Here is a 14,426-nt window from a genome sequence, read left to right on the forward strand (position 1 = left end):
GTGTTTTGAACATTTTTATTTATTTTAATATTTTTTATGTTTATGTCCTAATCATGATTTATTTATTTATTTCCAAAATAATTGTGATTAATATTTTCTTCATAATCAAGCCTTTTTATGAATCTGAAGGCCGATAAAGCTGGTATCTCACTGAGCGGGGAATGCTTGCGAACGTAGCGAATTTAGGGTTTTCAAGAGGATTTGTAAGATGTTCACAGACAGTTTTGACTGCGAAGATCTTTTGAAACCTTTTACGAACCCCGACGGAAACCTCAAATTAGCTACATTCGCATGCATTTAACGCTCAGTGAGATACAGGGAACTTTCCATTTATGGATTGATTTAAATTTCCACTTTATAAAAACTGATGCTGACACTAGAAACTCCCTACACTTTTTATTTAAAAAAAAATTAAAAAACAAAATAAAATTATGAAATTATGTTGAACTTCTGGGAACTCACTACATTTTATTTAAAATAATAAAATAAAATTGAGAAATTGTTGTTGAAATTTTGGAAAACTTTATTTAAAACGTTAGGGAACTATTTACTTGCTTAGTTTTTAATTTAGCTTAACTTGTTGCATATTTTGTCAAAATAATTAAACAAAGCTGTCAATTCTTTATATATTTAAAATAAATAGAGTTTTTTTATGATAATATTTTCTCTTACTGCAAATGAATAGCGGCTTGAAATACCGGTTATCGGCCTTCTTGACTACTAATAATCGGTATTGTATCGGTCTACTACTGCGGTTTCCTATGGCAGTGGTCCCCAACTAGCGGTGGCACCACAGACACACAACACAAAGGTTGAGTCACCTGTTCCCCATTTCAACTGTGTGATTTCATACATGACTGTATGTCGCTTGCAGTGCTGTCAAGTGACTGTCATAGAACATAGCAGCTTTTTCAAGTATACTATTGTAAAGGTCACCACGGTGAAAGGGCTCCATGCTATGGAGCAAATGCAGACAGAATAGGATCAAATGGTGACATTCAAGACTGAGCGCTTCTTCCTCGTGTTATTATAGTCGGTCACGCCGTGTAATGATGTACGACGCATCGCTCGCTGATTTTATGTACTTTCCGGAGCCCCTTCTTTACTTTTTGGCAGGGATCATTTTCACGCGGCGCCTGCTGCTGCCGCTGCACAGCTGTGCGAACGCACCATTGAGGGGAGGGGGTGCACTTTTATCATAATCATTCTTTTAAAAGCTTTCATTATCATAAAATATGTCGGGTATTAAAGGGATGGACTCACCGGCCCAGCCGCCGACATCTTCATTAGACATTCTGACTGAGAGGAAAAACCTGAGACTTCCCAGGGAGTGACATTAATAAAAGATGGGATACTATCGGCTTATGAAGTCCTCTCCTTGTTCTCCTCGCTCAGCGCTGCACACCTTTTACCCGCTTGGATTGTCCGTCATAATGATATCACCGCATCGGCTCCCAGGTGGAGTTCTTTAAGGAACTCAAGGGGGAAAACACTCTACGTACAAAAGCTCTTCTATTTTTTTCGAAGGAAGCCGTATTAGGAAGGGAAAAAAGCACCGTGTGTATATGTGTGCACTTTGAGGGCTTCACTATTTTTGAACTAATCTCAGAACAGCGTGTGTGCTAGTTTGCACCCCTAAGAAAATAAAAGACACTCTCTGGTGTAGTGAATTTAATTATCCAGCAACAGCATTAATACAACTTTTTGAGCTTTCCTTCTTGGACATAATGAGGAGCAGCATGGTCGACATCCTCATAGTTCTGAGGTTGAGTGTTTGAAACCTCTGGTTTTCTCAAATAATCCACAAACATCATGTTATGCTCGTTGAAGACTCCAAATCAGGGATGGGCAACCTGCGGCCCATCCTCAGAGTGGCCCTCGATTAATTTCTGAAAATGCAAAAAGCGAAAATTAAACAGCTGAGCAGAGCATCACTAGATGGCAGGCATCACTTGAGAACATCTCCGACCTCAAAACTGTACTTCTTCACCAAAGAAGAAGAGAGCAGGTCTGGCAAGAAGTCATGGCCAAATTAAGGTCAAATATGTTAGTTTAGTTTCCTTAGAGATGCTCAGCCTTGGAAAAAAAAATCAACCTAAACTGTCCCTACAACATCAATCTGAAAGGTACACTGTGATTTTTTTTTCACCCCCCTAAAACAAGTACCGTTGACAGTTCGTTTGAAGTGCATGACGGGTTACTAAATGTGTGTCCTCCAAAACATAGATAATTGGATGGTGGCTTAATTGGAGAAATGGCTTTTGTGACGGATGGCTGGCACACCTGCAATACAGAGGGAATGAACTTGGCCCTAACGCTATATAACACTACTGCAGTGTTATACAGGCGAGTTAGTCAGCATATTATATTTGAGGATTTTGAATGACATGCAAGACAAACAAGCTGTAGTGGAAAAATACATTTATAAGTAATGTGCAAAATGATAAGCTGAATAATCAAAACGCTCTGCCAGCTACAGTAGCAGCTAGCCAACAAAGGAATCAGAGCCTAGCGACCTAGCAGCTAACATCGTCAACTTGCTGGACTTCACTGTCACTAGTGTACATCTTCGTTTGCTTCAAGTGGCAAAAGACGTTAACCAATAATGGGACTTTAAGTTGAATGATAAAAACAGTGCTCCGGTGCAGCTAATGTGTTAGTAGGCAACAATCTTCTTTATACGTAATGGTAGCTATTGCTAACAATAAGACATTTGGGCTGAGTTAATGTTTTACTTCAATTTAAAAACTTTGTAAGTGCCACGATACGGTGGCAAATGATTACTTTTGTCAACTTGTACGCTATATTGTCTCTTGTTTCAGGTTTATGCAGACAATTGAAAAGCATACAAACTAGTTGAAATGGTCTGTTTTGTAAAGTGGAACTTTAATTTAATTGGAAATAACGGAATTCGGATTCACGGGACAAAATACGCAGTGGTCCGTTTGGAACTAAAAAAGTCCGCAAATAGCCGGCAATGTCCGATAGTTGTGAATTGGCTGCTGTTGTTTCCCACCGCAATCAACAGACAGAGCCGGGTCCGTCTATTTCAGCAAGGCAGTCACCCCGTCCGCGTAATCTAGATCATGTTACGCGACACGAGATGCACAACAACAACAACAATCAGCCCCCAACCACCCCCCTCCAAATATCCACCCTTCACCCCCCCCCCCCCCCCCCCCCTTCCCCTGTGCCTGTCATGGCTCCTCCCGATATCGCTCTGTCCGTCTGGCTTGGATGCGCTCTGTCATGTCAAGGAGGGCTACTGTCACTGGTTATTGGCCCTATCCCCTTTACGCGCTTTGGCATTTACAGCCATGCTAACCGTAACAGAGCATCCAACAGGCCCCCGCCCCCACACACAAAAAGGGTGAAATAGTAAATTAACGGCTGTAATATTATAAGTAATATAAAACCAGAACTCTAGCATGAGTGTAAAATATTTTGTTGAAACAAAGCGAGTGCAGTTAACCATTGAGATGCACGATAACGATCGATTTGAAGTATCAGAAAAAAATGATGTCATATATATTGGTCCGATTTTGAAAGCCGCCTCAAACACGCGGTCTGGTTACTGTCACTTGAAGACGTTGCTGTTGCTACCTGCCGAAGGAGGTAAAATGGTGTCACTGCGTGCAACTTCAAAAAGTAAACAATGAGCCATTTGTCAACACGGCTTGGCAACTGAAAAATATGGCCGTTGCACCACATCGGAGGCGGCTTGTATAAACAACCGGGGCATCCGTGCCTTTTCATTCTTAACTATACATTTACCTTCGTTGCTGGATACTCTAACCGTGTGGACCTTATCAACATTGGAGCATAGTACAAATCGCCTTTCAACTCACTGTGAACATCGCGGACAGGATGGCGCAGCCAGCAAGACCTTTGTGGATAGACACTACTGTATACAAACGACCACGGCTTGTTGAAGCACACCTGTGGTGAGTGATATTTTAATTTTAATTTTATATATTGGTCCTTGAAAAAAATTCTTCACATGTCAATGGACAATCTTGAGTATTAATGTTAAAAGTCCAACTCAGGTGGGTCTCACCTTCCCACATTGTTCCGCCTTATACTATGTTATACATTTCGATACTGCAAAGGTTCTCTTATAATTAGTAGTCAGCAGAGCTGGGCACCTCCGTTAATTGTCACTATCCATCAATGACCATGCACACCTTTCAGCGAGTGCAAATGATGCAACATTTGACTCTTTAGAGTATTTATTTTATTTTTAGACAACATATTCTGTAAATGAATTAAGGACTTAATACATTTTTAAGTTGTCAGGAAAAGAAAAACCAAAGGTAGATAAAATAGTTTTTTTTTTAAATACCTAAAAATGTCCACACAAAAAATTACCATAAAATGTCCATGAAATTGCCCAGTCAGAACATTTATTTTTAAAACGGCAGATAAGAAAATGCTTAAAAAGTAACTATTAAATGTTCCAAAACAAAAGAAGAAATCCCAAAAATTACCATCAGATGTCCACAATATTGCAAAAAATAAAATAAAAATAATAATAATAATCAGAAATGTATTTAAGAAAAGATAGGGGGAAAAGTAACTGCAAAAACAAGAAGGAATCTCAAACATTAACAAAATGTATACAAAAATTGTCAATAAGGTCAGAAAATTGGTCGCAAAAAAGTAACAAAATTAAATTTAAAAAATAGTCATAACATGTCCAAAAAAGCCATGCCATATGTCCGTAAAATTGTCATAAATATAGGAAATTTGACAAAAAGATAGAACATTCTCAAAATATATGAAGAAGAAATTATGACAAATTACTAAATAAATAGTGTAAATAAATAAAATCCAAAAACGGAAGACAAAGGGTAGAAGAAAATGAATCTCAAAGTATTGGATGCTGCGTATGTTTCTGTTATAGTGCAGCTCTAATTAGCTCTTGGACACGAACACACGGTTTCATTTATCACAATGTTTTGTGGCTCCAGGCAAAAAAAATGGTCATTTATTTATTTATTTATTCTTGTTATTTAGGTGGTTATTTTTATGACTGATACAACCTTGTGTTAAGAGTGAAGATGGCATCTTTAAAGCTGAAGTGTAATGCGTTGGAAAGAGAAAGTGGAACATAACCCATCATCTATGAAAAGCTGTATTGTATACTTTCCCGGTGTGTCTCAAAGCTACACGAGTCAAAAGTTCAAGGGTACACAAGCAAAACCGGTGAGGTTCACACACAAGTGACATGCATGCACTATGCCCCCGAAAGTTATCATTTTCTGTAAGGGGTGCCAAAATGGTGGCAGGGCCCCGAACATAATGGACATTGTGGTGCCAATTTGGCTCCCTGACAAAGGTTGTGAGTTTCCAAAGATTGATTCTTGTTACATTGTGGTGGCGCCCCCTCAAAATCCCTGGTGGGATTAGGAGGCAGGATGTTGACGACTAATCTTACAAATGTTTATTTTTTTTCAAAGTAGTCAAAGCAAGAATAAACATTTAGGGATGTCTTTCCACTATCTTCAAGGTGGATGCGTGTCGCTTGGACCGTGATCCTTATTGGGAAAAACAATAACAACGGTGCAACGAGATGGAAATGTATTAACTGGCAGCAGCTAATGTGCGCATTATTCATTTGCGGCGAGCATGAAGAATGAATCTAAAGAGGTCTGAAATTGCAGACGTGCAGCCTGACTGCACCGCGGGCCGCTTCGTTTCATCCTCGGAGGAGAGGGAGGGGAGCGATGGGGGGGGGGGGGGGGGTAGTGGACAGTATAAGGCCTTGCAGTAACAGCTGTGCTTCTCTCATGGGGGTGGAGGGGGAGAAGCTGCTTGGGACAGATGGACCTGCCCCCTGTGCCATCTCCCCACCTCGCACCTCCTACTTCCAATCTTCCTTCTCTGATTAAAAATACATCCACACACTCTTTCGACTGTGTGTGAATATGTCATCTCATGCTTAGTGGGGCCTCCACCAAGGAAATCATTTGGATCAACACTGATGTGGAAACCTCTACGAAGGCCTGAAAGTGATACTATGTCTGAGTATTATTCTGGGAGAAAATGAGATTAGAAAAGTTTACAGCAAATCTCTAAATAACAACATATAATGAAAAGCATGTACATGTATCTCAATTTGTATATTATTTGAAACTCATGAAAGTTTGTTGTTGTTTTATGCCTTCAAATAATACAAAATAATCTTTGGTCAACTTTTTAAATTTGTCACTCTAGATGAGAGACATCACATGATGAGGGGGGGGGGGGGTGGGGGGGGGAAATGGCAAGTGTTTGCATATTGTAAATAATAAATCTCCACTCCCCAAAACCAGATGTCTGTTGCGGTACCAAGACTGACCTGTGAGAAGCAGCGTGGTGCCAAAGGGCAGCCAGTCTACCGGAAAATACAAAGAAAAAGTTGCTAATGATCTGGATGTGTTTACCAGGGTTATTTTAGTTGATGAAAAATACAAAATAAATCAAATGTGCTTCATTTTCGTTTTTGTCACTGAATCTAATACATGAGCCTTTAGGGTTGATTTTAAATGTATTTATTTCGACAGCACGGCCATTAGCTGGAAGACGGAAAGTCAAACAATCAACTGGGATTTGTAGTCCTTTAACTGTGTGCGGGCACCAGATGACGTCACTCCTTGGCGACGAACTTGTACGTTTGTTTTGCCTTCCTCAGGGTTTTCCCGAGTCCTTTATAGGCTTTTCACTTTCTTTTCAAACCCACTCTGAAAACTAATTTATGCTAAATTGAAAACTGGACTTTGTGACAATTTTCTCCCAAATATCTTAACAACAGTCTTTTTATTTGACCATTTATAACTGAAACATCTTAGCTGTTCATAATGGGAGCTCCTGCTAGCCTCAGGCCAATAGTTTTCAGACGAGATGCAGGTTCAAATTTCCCGGAAAATTGCACTAAAAAATTTCGGCCACAGGTGAAAGCAGCGATTCAAAATATTTTTTTCTGCGTTCAGTAGCTTTAAGAAACAAAACTCAAAATAAAAGCTAACTATAATGAAAAGTCCCAAACTATTACAACCCTGGTGGGCATTTGGGCCAGTGAAGATATATTAAAAAAAAAAGGGTTGGTAGGATTCTCTTTTTATTTTCAGAATTCTGACTTTAAAGTGAGAATTCTCACTTTAATCACTGACTTCTATCTTTAACTCTGACTTTAATCTGCAGGATTCAGATTTTTAAATCTCACAATTCTGACTTTAATCTCAGAATTCTGACTTTAAAGTGAGAATTCTGACTTTGTGACAAAGAGGTATGAATTGTGGGGGGAAGTCAGAAAGTCAGAATTCTCCCTTTAAAGTCAGAATTCTGTGATTAAAGTCGGAATTATCACTTTTAAAGTCAGAATTCTGCCAACCTTTTTTTCCCCCTCTTCACTGGCCCTAATCCTCTTCTGTACACTTGCGCTTCTCCATTTGCACAAGTCTCTCCAAAGTCACCCAAGGGTGGGAGCTGGTGGTGACGTGGCATCGTTTTTCTCCCGCTTTCATCCTGCTGACTCGTCTTGCTCATCCTCCCTCCCTGCCTGCCTGCTGCAGTCTGCGGTGTTTGGACCGGGGTCTGTGCCAGTGGCATATGGCTCGTCTTTGCGCTCTACATCCATACCAAAAAAAAAAAAAAAAGCAAGACAGGCCCATCCGTCATGGCGGCGTCCGAATGAGGCAACGCCACAAGCGCTCCCTCAAGAAGTCAGCTTATAGCAAATAGTAAATATGAGCACAGGAGCCCAGGTCAGGCCTTGGTAGACCAATTAATACAGAGCATCTGCTGTGAACGACTTGCCGTTGCATTTTGAGGCGGCCGAACGAGTTGAGCTTCCTGCTTGCTCCAATGGCCAGCGCGAGTGTGCACCAAATGAATGCATCCTTCAGGGATCCGTCTTTCCCGGCTTCTTTTGGCAAAGCCTTTTGTTCTCGCCCGGGTGCAGGTTTTTTTCTTTTTTTCTTTCTTTTTTTTTTTCTTTCTTTCTGGCAAATTTAACAGAAGGCTGCGAGGGTAATAGGGGTCCAGGCCGCTATCACCTTGCAGCTAGCGGAGAAAGACAATCAAGGCTTGAACCCCGCTGTCTGCAGCCGCCGCTCAAAAGACTCTAATTGGGCTTCTTTACGCCGCATTTTGCCGCACCGTTGCCGGATCATGAAAAAGCAATTAAAGCCCCCCGATTCATTCTCATTTTTTATCCTTTCAGTGGAAATCTGAAATCACTTACGTGTGTGCGTGTATGTGTGTTTATTGTAATATGAGAGCGAGCAGCTGTCAGCCTAAAGAGTGCCAAATATAAATAGAAAGGAAATAATTTGAAGGTTATTTGCACAATCAAAGATCTTTCAACTTTATCCATTTGTTACAAAAGCTCTGCACCCCATACTAGAGTGAGATGGGGCCTGCAGTTCACATTGTGGCCGCGAGGGGCAGTGCTGCCCACAAAACTGCATGACAGTGGGAAAAGCTGTCAGAAAGGCTTTTTCAATAAATGGAGCATTATTGGAAATGTTTCATTTAGAAGGACACTTTGAGAAAGTGCTTTGGTCATGCTGAATTAAAAAAAATATATATATTATTGTATTTATTAATTAAAGTAGTCAATGAAGACTGATTTTAAATATGAACTACCTTTTATTTGTGCCTGTAATTGACGTGTCCAACAATGAAATATAAAATGTTTAATATAAAAAAAACACACAATTTGAAATATATATTAGTAACATAGTTATTAATATATAGTAATAACATAGTTATTACACCTATGCTTTTTATAGTATTCGAACATCCACCCATGGCCCATGAGGATTAATTTCAATTGTAGCTGAACTCAAATTAAGCCTAAAGAAATTATTTGCATACTAATTATTTTAATTATTTAAATAATTATTAGATAGTATATATATATTATATTATAGGAATATACATTTAACACTATTGTCATTTGATTTATTTGTATGTACTTTTCTAGCAGTTTGTGAGGAACAAATGAAAACGATATTTTAGTTATAGCTTTGAATGAAAACTACATTAAAAATAGTGAGCAATTAGAAACCATCCTGGGAATAAGTGGAGTAAAAAAAAAAATCCAGTTCAATATTGGATACATGTTATTATGAATTTGCAACTACCTTTTAAAATAATTCAAAATAAAAATTCTTGCACCACTTTTAATAAAATATAATGCCACTGAATTTACTGTACTCACAGACACACATGCACTGCAGTCAAGCATCACACTTGCTGTATTACAACACATCAACACAAACATTTCATTTTCATCATCAGCTTTAGCGTCTCTCTCTCTCATACGCTCTCCTGCCAATTAGTGAGGCCATAAACTTCACAGGGGTCCTGGGACCTTGCTAAATAGTGGCCCAATGCTTCTGTCAACAGCCCGTCAATCACATGACACAGCTCACAATGGATTTTGCGCCGTTGAATTCAACCACGACTAATCTTAGAATTCGCTGATGATGATTATGTTTCGAATTTAAAAAGATCACTAAATCATCAACCCAGGTCATATTTTTATTTGGAACTATATTGTCTTTATAATGTCGGTGTCAGCAGGTTCTTTTCTTTTTTTTGTCAATTCATTAACAGTTTAAATGAAGTCACAAACACGCACTCACGGGCCACCATTTGAGTTGAAACCATTTTGTGCTTTTTTAACAGTACTGTACATGAAATCTCAAAAGTTAAAGATATCTTCAAAGTTAAAATTTTTATTTGATTTATTAAGCATAAAGGCCTTAATAAAAGTGCACGTTAGCAACTTCGACACTAGGTAGCACACTACGCAATGCAACAATCTTCTACAAAAAACATGAACTAAAATGTTAATATGTTTAATCATGTATTAGGATTTTTTTTTATTTAATGTAAAAAAAAGATTGTAATGAATTTATTAATCATTGAAATATATTTCATTTGTATTGTTTTATTTATAAATTGATACATTTCAAAGCAAGAGGCGAAAATGGCCTCTAGGGGGAGAGTTTGGGCACTCCTGATTTAAAGAAACATAAGAAGAAGAAAAAAGTCAGAGGAAGTAGACAGGAGTGTGTCAGGTCTAATTCCTGGCGGTTTGGCATACAGAAGAAGGATTTAACTTCAACTTAATGTGTTTTTGCAATTAAAGCCATATAATTGGTGCTGACAAGCACGGATCACACATTCACACACTCTATCCAAAGACGGCCGGTGCAGCAAGTTGCAAAGGGGCTCCGGCAGGCCGAGACTGACAAGGGGACGGGAGGGGGTCGTCCTCATTGAAGCCGTATGCATTTCAGCGGCGGGGCCATACGAGCGCTCGGGCGAGTTAACCTCCAGACCACCAGTGTTTACTCTGGGACCGTGTTCCAGATCCGAGGGGATATCCAGTGTCTGGCCTTCAAAGGGGGCGGGCGAGCTGTCGGAGCAAAGCTCTTAGCTGCTCCTCAAAGGCCCGCATTAGGCAAAGTGGAGCAGCTGTGCAGGCGACGTGCAAAACAATATTTTCACTCCAAATACAGCTGAGGCTTTGCAGAACTCAACCTGCTCTGAGCGGCGGAAACTGTTTGACGGGAAGCAAGAATCATGTCGAAATAATTGCGATTATGATTCATAAAATGGACTCCTATGCGCAAATGATTGAATACAAAATTAAACTCACGTTTTTAGTTTGCATGTAAATAGAATATTATTCCGCTTCAGTAAAGTTTGTGGTGTGACCGTCAACTATTAGATTGAAGGGTACTCGGGTGTGTTTTGTTCAAGAACGCAACCTCTTGGCATTGGATTGCATTCATGAGAGGGCCAACGCATTTCAAACAGCCCTTCACCCCAGACAATCACGATGGATAAACATCATTAGCATTATTATCATCCTTTAATATGATGGAGAAATTAGCATTATTGTGCAAATGCAGTAAATGTTTTCTATATCTCTTTATTTTGAATCTAATAGCAAAAAAAAGTATTGCTTTTATAATCCCTCTCTATAAAATCTACACACCCGAGTTCAGTTACCAATATAATACTATTAATAATATTAATACTAATAATAATATTAATCTGTACAACTCAACGTGTTGTTGCACAAGTGTGCACACCCTCTTAATTAGGGTGTGTACTGTGTTCAGTAATCACATTCAAACTCATTAAATGGGAGTCCCCAATTAAAGTTTAGATGTTCTAGTCGACTTTACCAGACTTCTTTTTTTTTTTTTCTGAAGTCTGCAAAGGTTTTTTCAATTTCTCCACATATATTTGGGACATTCTGTGTGTGTTTTTTTCCTATACATAACTTAAGGAAGAAGATGGTAGATTGTTGTCACATATACTAAACAGCCAGGACTTGCTAGAAATTCCTGCAGCTCCGTCAATATTGCTGTTGGCCTCTTTTTCGTCTTCTTTTTCCACCAATTTTGGAAGGATGTCCAATCTATGGTAATACTGTGGCAAATTTTCTCCACATGATGTCTTCACTGTGCTCCATGGTACATTTAATGTCTTTCAAATTCTCCTGACTTTCACTTTCGATATTGAAATCCCTCTGACGCGTTGGAAGCTCTGTGCGGACCATGCTTGTGCTGTTAGATGTGAATACAGGAAAAGCCTGCAAGAACAGCTGAACTTTATTCAGGATTAATCACAAGCACTGTAAATGGTGGCTGGAGGTTTCTGACTCATTTAACATATTTGTGATTGGTTAATACTGAACACAGTCAGCACCCTAGTTATAGGAGGGTGTGCACACTTGTGCAACCACATAATCTCATATATTTATTTTTAATTTACCTCTATAAAATATTTTTTTCAATTAATTTATATAGGTTACTGAATTTTTTTTCTTCAAACGATTTATATTATTTTTATATCATAATATGGCAACACTGTATTTTGGGCTAATTCATTTGACCAGCGTTGCGTTTCTGTGAGTGTCACAGGAGTTTGGAAGCGATCATAAAGTGCACCTTTTTTCTCCCTGAAGTGTGTCTCCAGGACCAGAAGATGGCAACATCCCTCTGGCGGAGACCAACCTGTATCCCCACCATTGCCTCCCGGCCCATCCCCCATCTCTCCATCCCATCTCAATAAGCTATGCATGTATTCCCATGTTGACCCTCTGCCTTCATTTATTTATCATTTATTTATCTCACAAGTAAAGCAATGCGCAACAGCTAGCATGAGAAGACGTGAGCAGGTAAATATAGTGAATTATTTACCCGGGCTCGGGATTGGACACTCAGGTGCATGTGTGTGATTTCAGGCCCTGGAAAAGAAATCTGACTTTGGCCCACCTTCATGATATTGCCGTAAAATTGGAAATATATTTTCGAGGGCCCTTAGAATCATCATACAGCATGCTGAGTATACGCATGCAGGTGGAAAAAAAAAGGCCTTTCCACTATGACCACTAAAAAGCAAATCATTCAAGTGAAAAAAAAACAAAAACAAGAAGAAATCGTGAATGTGTTACTATGACATTCACTTTGAGCCGATGTGTTAGCTGTGGCAAACAATTTGGTTGATGTACTTAATTATGAGCATGTTCTTGCCTGGCCTCTGTTTTCGTAAGTCTGTTTGTGTGTGTGTCTCTGAGATGAAAACATGTTTGCATCTTTGTATGAGGTCATGACAGCGGCCACGTATGACGTCATGAAGACAATTAACTCATCTAATGTGCTTTTGTTTACTTTTTGGGCTATGTGTGTGTGTATAGTTTTGTCTTTGCTGCATTGTGGGGCCCATACACGCGTGTTTTTCCAGGTTTAACTACCATTGTGGAGACCGACTTGAAATTGTGGGGACATTTTGGTGGTCCCCACAAGTTCAGACCTCTTTTTGAGGGTCAAGACTTGGTTTTAGAGTTTAGGTTTGATTGGGTTATGGTTGAGGTTAGGAATGGGGGTAGGCCATCATTTTTGATGGTTGGGGGAAGGGGCTGGGAAATGCATTATGTCAATGAGATAGCCCCACAAAGATAGTAAAACAAACCTTTGTGTGTGTGTGTGTGTGATGGCACCATGGAGGAGCAACAGTGGCAAAGATGGAAAAAAAAGTGACGAGAGGACAGAAAATTGAATGTGCACATGTCCATGTCATCCCCAAAATTAAAGAAGCATACAATTTTGTGTGAAATCCTACAGACATCTTGAAAGCTCTTGTATAAAGCCATGGTGGAAAAACTCGAGCAGCAAAATCAGTACTGAACATTGGTAAGCCTGTCATTTTCTTGCTGTCTTTGATGAATTGAAGTACAATGTTTTTCATGTTAAATCCTAAAATCTATCATCTCCATCATAAAATTGGCCCCCAAATTTTTGATACTTTATCTGCACAAACTACTGCATGTTGTGCTTTTTTTGTTTTCTACGCATTGCTGATGTGCAGATTGAAATAAAATATCAATACACCCAATACCAAAGCTATACACTCTAAAAAGAGAATTGTTGACCAACTTAATTGAATTGCTTCAAGTGGTAAAACACGATTGAATTAAGTTAATCCAAAATTAAAATATTAAGCTTAATGACCTCAAGTGATTAAACTTAATGACCGCATAATTAATGAAATTGACTATATTGTCTTGGATTAATTTGAGTCTCAAATCACACTATGACTTATTTTACCGGATATACTGTAATTAACAGGAGCACAGGGGAAAGTAGGTGGGAACAACTTTTTCATCCGCTTAGGTCAGTGCGTTAGCATGAGGTCAGTGACATGATGCCACATTGCTCAATCTGTCACTCTGTCTGTCTACACTCTAAAAAGAGAATTGTTGACCAATTTAATAGAATTGCTTCAAGTGGTAACACACAATTGAACTAAGCAGGGTTGGGAGGGTTACTTTTAAAATGTGTTCCGTTACACTTACAAGTTACCTGCTAAAAAATGTCATTTGTAATGTAATCCAAGTACCATAATATTAAAGTAATGGAACTTGATTACTTTGGATTACTCCAATATCAAGTATGCTCATGAAGACAAATTAATATCACCACAATATATATTCTATACAATGTGCCCCGGCTATAGATAGGTTGATTGATTGATTGATAGGTTGATTGATTGATTGATTGATTGATTAAAGGCCATATGTTTTTTTCAAACTGTCACTGAAAGCAACCACGCCTCCCAGTTTAGACAGACAGACAGACAGACAGATAGATAGATAGATAGATAGATAGATAGATAGATAGATAGCACTTGTGAACACCTCAGGTTAAACCATAAAACAGAATATAAGGCATTTATGATGAGGCGGACAGCACATTTTTGGGGGGGAAAACGTGGAGCTATGAGCGCTGCAAAGCATGGTTGCTGTTAAATTAATAAATATGGTTATGAATAAAGCAACAAATCAACTACAACAAGTGAGTTCATCTTTGAGTAATATGTCAATCACTGAGATAATCCCATTTAAAGTGGATTACATA

Source organism: Leptonotus elevatus, chromosome 12, assembly GCF_054856555.1.
Source record: "Leptonotus elevatus isolate MCC_2025b chromosome 12, RoL_Lele_1.0, whole genome shotgun sequence".
Classification (NCBI taxonomy): domain Eukaryota; kingdom Metazoa; phylum Chordata; class Actinopteri; order Syngnathiformes; family Syngnathidae; genus Leptonotus; species Leptonotus elevatus.